This window comes from Chaetura pelagica, unplaced genomic scaffold (genome assembly GCF_000747805.2).
Source record: "Chaetura pelagica isolate M959 unplaced genomic scaffold, ChaPel_1.0 scaffold69, whole genome shotgun sequence".
NCBI lineage: Eukaryota > Metazoa > Chordata > Aves > Apodiformes > Apodidae > Chaetura > Chaetura pelagica.
In genome coordinates this window covers 10,780,718-10,792,024 of record NW_009970724.1, presented here as the reverse complement: position 1 = coordinate 10,792,024, position 11,307 = coordinate 10,780,718, and positions in this window count along the sequence as shown.

Sequence of the window (11,307 nt, the reverse complement as noted above, 5' to 3'; positions counted from 1 at the left end):
TTTACTTTTCAGTTACTCTATTATCATCCAACATAATTTTGAAGATAAGTAAAATAGATGCTGAGAAGCAGCAGAAGAGGAATGGACACTATTTGAAATAGCAGTGACTCTTGTGGGGAGCATCAGCTCAAATGTCACTAAAAATTGTCACACCTCTTTCCTGCTCTGATGATCTATATTTATGATGGTGAACAGATTTTCATTACCTTAGTGAGTTGCAAGAATACTGTTTTTAATTTGTGTTCTTTTGCCCCTTTTTGTATTTCTCAAGATTTAATGAAGGCCAAGATGCCCCTATCATCAATCTACAGATCAAACATTTAGATATTTTCCAATTACATCAAGCATTCATTTTGCTAGACCCAGGTTGTATTTTTACAAGCTTGAGCTCTGCAAACAAGTAGAATTAAACATAGGATAAATTTTGTCTCCTCCTGTTTTTAGCTGTTAGCTTATGGGTTGTAAACTTATTTTTAAATTTCATCTTACAAGCATTTACATCAAACTACTATTCTTCCACTGTTCAAAATGAAAAAAGCTGTAATTGAATAGAAACTGAACTTCACTTATTCAGGCAATTAGTTACATACATATTGTTGCTATTGCAATTGAAAAGGTTTAAGTGTAAAATCTGCTTACTCAAATATCCACTAATAACACTGTGCTTAATGGAATTATTTACATATATTAACATTTAAAGGAGATTGTTTACCTTATAATTATACCTTGAAATTGAAACCATGTTATTTAATGGACACAGTGGGAAGTTATGGCAAACTATGAAAAAAACCCCATGATTGTGGCAAGAAAATATCAGAAACAGCAACACAGAAGCAGGTCAAAATAATCCATAGAAATAACATTTCAAGGAGAAGACAAAAAAAAAAAAGAAGAAGAAAAGCAATTATTTACATAAAATGAAGATCTCCAACAGCCTGTGGAGCAATCCATGTTGTTGTAATTTTCTGTTTCACATCTGAATTTGCATGACTTAATGCTGAATTCTGCAATTAAAAAAACCCCATATAATTATATTGGATGTGAAAGTGACCTTTACTTATACTATTAGGGGAACTGTCTCTACTATAACAGGTAACACTGATGTCAGGTAGCTTCTACATTAGGATTTATATCACATAGAAGACACATGTATTTCATGAAAAAGTCTACATTTTACAAAATGCACATTTCTTCTATGAATTCCGATTTAAGTATTGAAAAAAAAACCAAGCTTAAGTATCTCAAAGACTGAACACATACCGTCTCATTATGGCATTCCAAGCCTTTAGTGTTTGTATCTGTAATTTTAAAAGTACCAATAGGAACATCTCCTTCTAATTCTCGAGCTTGTAGATTAAATCCTTTAAAACCAGCACCTTGAAGTGCTTCTAGAGTCACTGTGAAAACAGACATTTTGAGAAATTTAAGTTTCATAAAGAGCTAAAACCTCTCAGATGTTTAACAACTAGTTTTTCTCACTCCAAAGCACATGACTGCATGTACAAAAATAATTAAAATCTCTTAAAAAGTTAAATATGGTGGTATTTATTACAGGGTTTTTTTTTAATTATCAAGCAATGACAATACAGGAAAAGAAAGAAATTTGGAGAGGCTTTTCTGTGTAAAGTGACATGAAATACACAACTTACTGACAACTATAAAAGTATGGCTACATGTAAAAAAAAAAAGTATGACAAATGACTACAATTGTCTTACTAACCTCAATTGTTCCCCTTGCATACTCAGAATACTAGCCAATGGCCCTGCTGACCAAAATGTTACTTATTCTCTGTCTAATTAGACTTATGAAATCAAAACATTTACAGGAGAAAGAGAATTGCATTGCTTTCTACCTCTGTTTGAAAAGAAAATATTAAGCTTTGCCTAAGACTGAATCGCAGAACCATTTTGTGTGTGTGTGTGTGTTACAACTGGAAAAAAAGAAACTAGGCAATTTTGCTCTGATGTTCTATATTAAATATGAAAAAATAATAACTACAATCTACTCAATTTTACTCAAGTTTTGTTAATGAAGGACCTCAGAAAAAAATCTGAGAGAAGTTTTGTGTTTAGCGTATATCCAAATTGAAATTAAATTTCAAGAGGCATAATCAAAGTTCTTATGATCTATTATAAGCTTGCTGTGCTAATGCCAAATTTTTGGCTAATTTTTGGCTAATGCCAAAATTAGGAACTTTTGCAAATAAAATTAGAATAATGGTTTATCTCTAAGGGTATGTATAGTCATTAAAAATAAGGACAGATAAACTGGAAATTACACTGAAGTGAAGGCCAAGACCAATGACACTGACAATGTAACATTGCCAACCACTTGCATAATTTGCCTTCTAAATTATCATCAACTTTCAGTCCAAGTAAGGGGAAAAGAAAAGAGAAAAAAAAAAAAAAGCAAGATTAGTAGCATCTAGAATTCAAGATTTCTGTCATGGTAAGCCCCAAAAAACCTCACAGTCTGCATATACTTAAATCTATCCATTAATTTGCTGGCATTACTATTTTAAAAATAGCTATGAATAATCAAACAGCCCTCCCATCCTTGAAAGAGCTATTCACACAAGTTTTTCCAAGAATGACAGCTATAATAAGACCCCAATGTTTCTCCATTCTTCTCCCTACAAATCACTCTTCATGGTAGCATGTCCATGCAACCAGGTTCAGGTAAAACAGAATCCCAGTAGTTACTTAGTGAAAAATTCTCTTTTCTAGCCAATGAGATACAACAATGGACATGTCATGGGTAACCACCCACTTCCATGTAGCAAACAGCTACAAGAAGCAGCACTGACAAACCACCTTAAGTGTGAAAGCACCATGAGATGACATCACAGTGTGGAGAAAAAAGGCTGTCAAGGTGCTCCATCCAGTGAGCAATTTGGGATTAGGAAGATAAAAAGGTGGTTTAAGCCACAATAGCTCCGCCTTCTGAAATTTGATAAAATCTGGGATGCAGCTTTTAGGATGACTCAAAATGTCTTGCTCTTGAGTTGTCATATACCGGGTCCTGAACTTTTATTTTCCTGTAGTGTGACAGCATATGAACATCTAATGAGTAGGAGCCTTTTGTATTGAAGAGGCCTGATACAACAGCAAATACTCAAATATGAAGTTAAAAACCAACTGATTGTTAGTTCAGTTTGGCCAGCTGTCCCATTTAATTTTAATTATACAAGAACTATAGCATAGAAAAAAATGCAAACATTTTGGTGAAGACTAATAATTCTGGAAAACACAGATAAAGATTTTATATAATTCAGATTATTTACCTTGGATTTCATTTCCTGGCTCAAAGTTATCAAAAGATACAGCAATAATATATGGTGGCGCAGATTTCTGTGGTTCAGTTTCATAGTTTGGTAACAAAGATTCACAATCAATTGAGGTATTTGTCTGTGGAAAAGTAAGGATTCCAGGCAAAAATAATCCACAGAACAAAAAAGCAAAGCAGGATGCAGGAATGTCTCCTAATCTGTGAAAAAAAAAGACAATATAGTTTATAGTAACTTTTTTTTATTATTAGTTAGCTGCCATGTTTGACAAAATGTCCGCTTCTCTCCAGGGCTGGAAACAGAACCAGCCTAGAAAGCTGGGCTTTCCTTGCATGTATTTCAAAGCAAATAAAATAAAATACCTGTATACACTGGCAGAACACTGCAACAAATGACACAATTATCTCCATTTTAGAATACTGAATTATTAATGGAAGGTTAATTCTCTGGTTACTTGACAGCTACTCAAGAGCAATCTGCTGCATTATGGTTGTGGACTAGAAAAGGATTTAGACTAAGTTCCTTGCTGTTGAGGAAGCAGATTTAGCTCAGCTCCTTTGTTATTCAAGAATTGAGACATAATACTTGGTCTCTTTAACTGCTTTTTGTAGATACAACCACAACTAGCGTCACCTTTTCTGAATGCTTTGCGTACACTCACTTCCAAGAGGCAGCCAAGAAATCTATGATGAAATGCCCTAGAGAACTCTTAGAAGTGTTTAAAAATATTTGTTTCCTGAAGGACTTTACAGTAGACTTCTACAAAGTCCTTTGGAACTTCTAAACAATTGAAAAATACTAAATTATTAGTTCATGCTTCTTGAGTTAAGAATAAATTATACCTAGTACAGAAATTTACAAAAAATAACTTATGCAGGACTGAAGTCTAGTCTTCAAGGATTGTCAGAGGAAAGAAAATGTATTTTCTTTATAACTCAGCAGTAATACTGACACTGATATTAAACTCTTTCTAAGAAAGAAAGGAAATATTTATCACCAGTATTCTCAGGTGTTTAATACCAGACTTTACGGTGCATGTTCGAAGTATAAACATGCACCAATGGCATCACAAAATTTGTATGGCCATTGCATCTTATGAGTATCTCACTGTTCCAGTTACAAAAACGCTGATACAACTGTTAAATTACATTAAGTATTTAATTATGGTATTACTAATGCTGCCTGCTACAGGATTGCCTTGTGTGATACAATAGGCTGTAACAGAAATAATGGAGATACTTACTTGAGATTTTTTTAAGCATTTCAAACACAATGTAAGATATATGTTCAATTTATACAATTTACCTCTGTATCTTAATTTATGCATGAATGTGTAAGACCATTCAGATTTGTATGTGCTAATGAAATAATAGAAGCATCTGAAAGCTGGGGAGAAAAACCTTGGAACACACTTTCAAACACACATGCACTTAACTCTGAACTTAAACAACTTTTTAAAAAGTCGCTGAGTCAACAGGTAATAAAACAGGTGACTGTGAAGTGCTGAAATATTTCCTATAGGAAGATGATGAAGGTTTGCACAGTGTCACAAAGAGCAAATACAGCAATCAGGAAAACTATATATGCAAGCTATCAAGTCTTTAAAGAAAAAGACAAAAACTATCCCTCCCTGAGGTGTCAGGAAAATGTCACTTAAATGGGATCCTGGTAAGCACTATGTTTTGGTATCAGTACACTGGGTGCGGTTATCCAATCTCTTGTGATTATTTTGACATGACCCACATCTAATTACATTTTAAATACAGCATGCAGGTGCTATTTTATTAACACATGTGGTAAACAGTGATTTAATATGAACCAGTCTATGCCTTGTTGAAATCTCTGTCTGACTCATGGAGAGATGGGGAAAAAAATAAATCTGTTTCTAATTAGATGTTCTATTTCAAAGCACCTAGCACTAGTTCAGCTGGGACTGGAAAATTGTCTGGAGCTACTCTTTGCCATGAAAGAAAACGAGTCCGCAACATCCTTTCCTCTTTTTCTAGCTAGAACAGAGCCAGAAAGACATGTACAACAGGTTGAAACACAGCTGAGATTACCTGTTTTTTCTTCAGCTCTCTGATTTAATAGTTCAAGAGCTATTCTAAGAGTCTCATCATGCCATTTTTTGGAGCTAGGTTTTAGATGAGAAAGGCAGAAATATTAACATCTTACAAAATTCCAAGTCCAGACTTAGGGAAGAAGCAGAAAAGTTCCAAGGACTCCAAGTTCCAATATATATTCAATGCAATCAGGTTATCTTGCATCACAAATTTACCTTTTCTCCATAAAAAGAATGTAAGGAAACTAGAATTTTATAATAGAAGCATTGGGAATTCTGCGAAATAAATATTTGCGAGCTTTCATCTAATTAGGAACATTAACTATCATCAATTCCTTCATCTGATGGAAAAGTTCTAATTCCTTTTTTACCAGATACAATCCCTTCTTCCTATGAGCCTATATGACCCTCATCGTTGCAGTACTTGTGCTGCTACCGTAAGAACCCTCTTCCACATTTAGTTTAGTATGACTTCAGGCCAACAATTAAACCTCTGGGTGCTAGTTAGTTAGCTACTGTGTTCAAAGTCTAGTGGACTCAGGAAGAGACACTTTGCTGGTTTGCTTCTCCAGAGCCTTGGGCAAACTTCTGAACAGAGACAAAAGTTGTTTTAAAAGTCTTTTAAATATAGAGTATTTAATTAACATGATAAACACATTTATGTAATTTGAAAAGTTTTGGCAAGTCCATCCTGCCAACATTTTAAGACTCACTCCTGTATACCCCTTTCTAATCCCATTCCTTCTGAATGTTTTTCTCCTTTTTTGGCCTCCTCCTAAACACCCTTGACAACCCAGAGCCTTACTCTTTCAGCCTGTGAGAATGAGTACCACCAGTTAGGGTGCACCCTGTCCACCACATCCCAACAACACACCTTCTCGACCGAGCGCCGATGCGGGGGCATCCTCCGGTCCCTCTGTGGTCAGTGCAGGAGAGCAGCAGCCGGGCAGCTGGTGCCCCAGCCAGATGAGAGGGAGGAGGCGGCTGGAGCAGCAGGGGACCCCACGCAGCCAATCGGGGCCTCTGCCTGGAAATTAGGTCATCGCAGGTGGGACTCCCCTGCCCAGATGGGGCAATGGCAGCACACACCTCACAGGTGAATCATGCCCCCTCTCACCTTTAATGAGGCACCTGGGATAGCTAAGGCTTTTGAAGGTTGACAGCATAGACTACTATGGTGACTGAAATCTACATAAAAGACACATGAGCAGTTATGGTACAATATTGTACACTAATCTCTTTATTTTGACCTCAGAGTCAAATTACCGCTGCTAGTTTTTCACTTTTTTACTCCTTTCTTATGACTGGAAAAGACATGGAAAATTCCAATCATCGTAATACTGCCAAGTATTTTCTCAGAGCAGAGACATAATGAGGCTGCTTAACCTCATGTACTGTGGGGGAAGGATCTGAAGTTATTGCATCTGACCTGCATTAAAAACTAAACTTTTTTTTTCTCTTCAGAAGTATTTTCACAAAGTCTCTGCTGAAGACTGGGAGAAGTCCAAAAGCTGGATGACATACAGAATAGAATATTCCCGTTTGGAGAGACTACAGTCATATGTCTACTTCAACTGCCTGACCAATTCAGGGCTGAACAAAAGTTAAAGCATTGTCCAAATGCCTCTTAAACAGTGACAGGCTTGGGGTATCAACCATCTCTCTAGGAGGCCTGTTCCAGTGTTTGACCACCCTTCAGTAAAAAAATGTTTTCTTATATCAAGTCTAAACATCTCCTGGTGCAGCTTTGAACCATTCCCATATGTCCTCTCACTGGATACCAGGAAGAAGAAATCAGTACCTCCCTCTCTATGTCCTCTCCTCAGGAAGCTGTAGAGACCAATGAGGTTATCTCTTGGTCTCTTTTTCTCCAAACCAGAGAATCCCAGTATCTTTAGCTGCTCCTCACAGGACATTCCTTCTGGCCCTTTCACCAGCTGCCCTCCTCTGATTGCATTTCATGACCTTAGCAATAAGACAGACATTTCTATTTAACCACAGAATACTGTGAAATCCACAAACTAAAAACTGTTAGCAAGAAACTTTGATTTCTTGATGCTTGTGTATTTAAAATGCACTTAAAATTCAAATTGCTGACAGCACTTCAAAAACACTATCTATTTTTAAGATTTGGCATATTTAGCTAACTGTATTCTCCTTCAGTTATTCCATTATGAAAGACATTACTTCCTGTCTGCTAATATCCATTGGGGAAGAGATCATAATCTCCCTTCTTTAACTGTACCACCAAATTTGCCATTGATACCAATGTTATAAATAGTAATGAAAATGCACACTACACACCACAAATGCAATAGCACACTGGCAACACCATCAAATAAATGATATAGTAATGTCAAATGATTGCACTAGAAAAACATAAACAAAGAGATGGGATCTTAAAAATGCAGATACGCAAGACCTCCTTCACTACCAGCTAGGACATACTGAGAAGTAACCAGAGGGATCAGAACTATCACTCCAGGCTACTTTGAGCAGCAATGAATACTCCATTAAATTTTGGTTTGACAGGCAGATATATAAATATCAGACAATGAGTTGCTACAATCTCGGTAATATTATGGTTATAAAGAAGCATAGATAAGACAAATAATATGCTTATGTTGGTTGTAACACTAATAAAATACTACATTATATAAGCTGGTAAAGATTCAGACCATCAGTTTACAATCTGAGAGCTGTAAACCTGCTGTCCCAGCTCTTACACAACATATTAGTTGCAGTTTACTTCAAAGGAACAGTATTTCCACTTAGTCAAATATAGGACACCAATGTAGTGTTAGTTTATCTGTACTCAAGAATTGCCAGTTAAAGAATGTATTTTTTCAGGTCTCCACACTTGAAAGGCCAATTTTGAGATAATAAATTAAATACTGACTGAACTAGTGCTGAATTCTTGACCCTGGTGAAACCATAATTACAAAGTTTGCTGCATACTGAAACCACTGTGCAAGTGCAGATCTATCTACCTAATACTGTTTGCACATGGACTTTCCTGGTGCTTGGAATGCCTTCAATGCATATTCCTGTGGGAATTTGATGCAAGGCCTGAAGAACCTCTCCTATGAGGACAGGCTGAGGGAGTTGCAGCTGTTCAGCCTGGAGAAGAGAAGACTCCAGGGGGACCTTATAGCTGCTTTCCAATACCTGAAGGGGGCCTACAGAAAAGCTTGGGAGGGGCTTTTTCTAAGGGCTTTTAGTGAAAGGACAAGAGGCAATGGATCAAAACTGGAAGACAGGAGATTTAGGTTAGAGATTTAGGTTAGATAACAGGAAGAAATTTAGTGTGAGGGTGGTAAGACACTGGAACAGGTTGCTCAGGGAAGTTGTGGAAGCCCCATCCCTGGAAGTGTTCAATGCTTTTCTGACACCTACTTTGACAATTGCAAGAAAGTTCTGTAATAGCCTACATTTCATCTCTGAATGAAAGTGGTTTGCTCAGTTTACAGTACTTAATGCTATTAAGAGGATGCTATCATTGCTGCAAACCTCCAGCATATTTTCTGTAACTTTAAAGTATTCAAGTGAATTCAAGTCTAAATTTAGTGATGAGGATTTATAATAAGCATGTGAATTGTATCATTATGATTATTTGAAGAGATATGTTTATTTACTTTTGCTTCAAAACCAGTATTTCTTCTGCCTTGTACTGGTGTGTAAATATTTATATCCTAATTCCAAGGCTTTTAAGTATTGCCACATTTTTATTTCTAAGGGAACATTATGCTTCCTACATTCAATAATTATATCCCCTTCTTAAAAATACACCAACACATACTAAAGCAGAATTACTGCTCAAAATAGCTCTACCTGTAACTTAGTGCTGTTCTTTAGAGAATGAATATTATATTAAAATGGTAGATTTTTACAGCCAGTAGTAGCGTCAACTAAAATTTATATAGAATCTTTTGAATTTTTAAGGAAATATATGCACTCTCAATAAGCATGGAACTATCTGATAATTCAGCAAGCCAGTAGTTTATACATATTTCTAGAAAAAAAAATAATCTTTTATTACATATTAAAGATTTTAAACTCCTTTTTATCTTTAATTTCTTGTCTGTGCACATGTTAATGCTCTTCTTGTCCACTTTAAAGCCTGCCAACATTAGTGTAAGTCTGGTACTCTATAAATAAAAATAATGGTCCCCACCCTGAAAGTCCTAGTTAGATTATGTCACTGGGAACCTTCCATGAGAATAAGTGAGGAAAAAAAAAAAAAGTTTGACTACAAAAGAGTAGAAAGGGTGTGATGAAATGGATTACTTCTATTCAACTTTTTTTGCTACAACAGAGATGAGGGTGAAAAAGACTGTGCATGAATTATCAATGCCACACACTTATGTGCTGTTCAGGAGAAACATGAAATGAACGGCACCTTTAACAGCAATAATATAGGAACATTGTGTCATTTTATCTCATGTGTTGTGCAAGCTAACAAATAGTATTGTCCCTTTCTGCTTTTAAGGTGGGTGCTTGGGTGTGGCTGCAAACATATGCAATACCTCATATAAACCAGTGACTGCAATTTGTTGGTGATTTACCAGACTCTATATTCAGATTTAAGTAAATCTAAACATCTGTTCATGGATTGGAAGACATTATAGAAGAGGGATCCAACTACTGAGATCCACTGTTAAAAAGAAAGCTGGGGCCTTATTATTAACAATCAAAATTAATACAATCCAACAGTACTGGGTCAAAAATACCATAGCTACATGATACAAAACACTGACCAGTATAGACTCACTTTGCTGATGCACTCTGATTCAAAAATGTTGACTGCTTAGGCTAATCGAGTTTTGGCTCATTTGAGAGAAACATTGTTGCATGTCCATAACTGATACCCATGAAATCTGCATTACTATGTGATCAGACAATGCACAGATCTGGTATTAATAAACTTAGAGCTACACATTACAAGAGTTGCTTTCAATCTCCTAGGCCAACTGAGAGATGCTCACATCAGTAGACATCTCTTTGGACTTAAACCTAAACACTTAGAATCCACTTCTTTGAAACTGTAACTAAAGGAAGTTTATTACTTATCTTTTTCTCAATCTATACAGGATGTTACTAGGTGGGAGAATGCATTTGTAGCTTTAGGGGTCTAGGGTTCATCATTTACAGAAGCTGAAAAGCAGACATGAAAGAAAGGCATAGTTTTTTTTTAATAGGCAGATTTTTAATTTTGCCTAATAACATATGCACAACTTGAATACACAAGCATAAAGGAAGTAGAGGAAAAAGGGAAGGAATTATGGGCTTATGTGGTTTCTGATAATAGCAGAATTAATGTGTAGGTAGTTAATATATTTTCCAGGACACGATCAACAAAGTATTTGGTATTATATAGGTTTCCAGCAACAAATAGCACTTCCACTGCATCATTTCTTTTTGTCTGTGAACACACCTTGCAAACAGTAACAAAGTAATCCCCACAGCTCCTTGTGAGGCAGGGAAATATTATTATTTGTACCTAACTCTGCAGATGACGAAACCAAGTCACAAAGGGATTAAGTAACTCAGCCAAGGTCATACAGAAAGTCTGCTGTCACTCGTGGTATGCGTCAGTCCTTGTCAGCACTCTGTGACACTCCCTAAACTCCTCAACCCCTTTTGCTGTGTAGGCCAAGATCTTTCATATTTCCTAAGTATTATCTTCCATCCTAACCTTAACTGAAATAAACTTCATCAGCCCAGGTTGGAGTCAGGCTGAGCATGATCCTCAGCTAATCGCTTTCCTGCTTTTTCTTTTAGGACTCCTTATTATCTCCAGGATTCTACTTCTTTTTCACCTCCAACAGGAATTCCTCCTAATGGACAACACTAATTTATGTAGTTAGGCAGGGTAACACTGCATATATAGGCCATACAATAAAAGTGATATCTAGATAAATTCTCTCAAAACACAGATAGGACATGAACCACCCAATT